Source organism: Penaeus chinensis, chromosome 10 (assembly GCF_019202785.1).
Source record: "Penaeus chinensis breed Huanghai No. 1 chromosome 10, ASM1920278v2, whole genome shotgun sequence".
In the NCBI taxonomy this organism is placed as follows: Eukaryota; Metazoa; Arthropoda; class Malacostraca; order Decapoda; family Penaeidae; genus Penaeus; species Penaeus chinensis.
The window spans coordinates 27,851,871-27,854,370 of NC_061828.1; positions in this window are offsets into that span (position 1 = coordinate 27,851,871).

Here is a 2,500-nt window from a genome sequence, read left to right on the forward strand (position 1 = left end):
TAATAATGGAATCTACTTTGTTCCCTATTCCTTATATCTTTATTAAATTATAGTTGGGATTACTCACAAGATTCGACGGACGACTGGATGAACAAACTCTTTTTTTAGATTAGTAAATGTTATAAGTTGAGTTGAATATATCCATGACTGTCTTAGTAAATGTATAATTAATAAATTGATTAATTAGCGAACGTATTCATTGACAACTAGAACGATATATTAATGGGATAATCAGGTAATAGGTGAATCTATAAAATAATGAACACAGAAATCCCAAAACATGAATAAAGAGAATTATGGATGAACTAAAAACAAAAACCAAAAAAAACAGGTAAACAGATAGAGAAGTGAACACATTTATGGAAAAAGAAACGAAAAATTAAGACATTTATTAAATAACCGAATAACAAAAGTCAGTGATCAAATAAGCGAATGAATAAGTCAGATATTAAATAGCAATAAATGAGTATAATCAGTTTTATGAATGAATGAATTAAAACATAGATTAGAGAATCTACAGAACTGACCAATTGATAAAAGATTAGATAGAGCAAGTGATGAAATGACAGCCATAGATTAAAATAAATATAGGAAAAAGATAAGTAGATACAGCTGATAGATAAATGAGCAAATTTGTTGTATGTAGAAATGTAAGTTGGTAGACAAATAGATAGGTTAATTAGTTGATAGGTAAATAATGGGATGCAATGAAATACGAATAGGTAGATAAATTAATAGGCAGCCTAGTAGATAAATTAATGTACAGATAAGTGGACAAATTGATAAACAGATAGATAGATAAATCAACAGATAAATAGATAAAGCAACATATAGACAGATAAAGCAACAGATAGACAGATAAAGCAACAGATAGATAGAACAATCAACAAATAGATAGAAAAATCAACAGATAGATAGAACAATCAACAGATAGATAGATAAATCAACAGATAGATAGATAAATCAACAGATAGATAGATAAATCAACAGATAGATAAATCAACAGATAGATAAATCAACAGATAGATAAATCAACAGATAGATAAATCAACAGATAGATAAATCAACAGATAGATAAATCAACAGATAGATAGATAAATCAACAGATAGATAGATAAATCAACAGATAGATAGATAAATGGATAATCAGATAGATATAGATAGATAGGTAGATAAAGTGATAGATAGGCAGATTAATTAATAGAGAAAAAGGTAAATAGGCATATGAGTAAATAATTCATGATAGATATATTGAATTAGGTGAGAAATATAGAGATAATTGTCTTTGAGTTTGCATGACACGAAATATTTTACTATGCTATATTTTACATACAACTTATGTACGCATAATCAACTAAATACTATAAAATGCGATACTCTTACTCAGCAAAAGGAAAACAGAGGAAAAATACACAATTCTAGAAAATTAAAAAGGCTTATTACGTATGACAGAAGAAAACTTACTTCACCAGAGGCAGTCCTTGCAATCTTATCAGTTACCATTAAGATATCACACTTATATCTTATCTCGTGTATAAAAGACGGGATGATACGTCGTACACTGAATTTAAGCTTCATTCTACTCAACAGACAAAAAAAAGGTTTATGTGTGTAATGAATAATACGAAAACGTCGTCGGATAAAACTCAGATAACGTATCTCAAAAGAGTTTTTTTATCTGGGGAATGGACGGACAAATTTCAGATAAGCTGACAGACAAACACATGTCACATGATATGATGTATGGAGATGAAACTCAGCCTTGTACATCAGAGAGAAAGAATACTGTGCTAATGACTTATTCTAACATCATTATGCAAAAAAAAAGGATCAGGTCACATGAGGTCAATTGATTCTTGACCTGATGTTGCCTCCTCGGACTACCTCCCATTTCCGGTACATTGCCATTTTGGATAGTTTCATTTGACTGTTTATTTGTTTCTCCTCGGTATTCCTTATTTAAGTATAATAGTATAGATGTTTCAGTACATTATATTTTACTCTTCTCTGTAAGTTGGTCGAACCGACGTTTCAGCGCGCACACATGCTCAGTCACGTGCATGTACACACTCATGTTAGAGTGGAATCCAGGTGGATTTCGAAACTGTAGTCTCACTTTCAATGAATCTAGTTTTACATTGTGGGTTTTTCACCAATAGTATCAACACGGTAGAGTGTTTTACCAATTAACCCATTTATTTGTGCATATATATGTGTACATATATATATACACATATATGTATATATATACATATGTATAAACATATATATGTATATATGTATATATACATACACATATATACACAAATACGTATGTATATATACATATGTATATACATATATATGTATATATACATACACATATATACACAAATACGTATGTATATATACATATGTATATACATATATATGTATATATACATACACATATATACACAAATACGTATGTATAAAAACAATGTTTATACATATATATGTATATAAAAAACAAAAACACAAA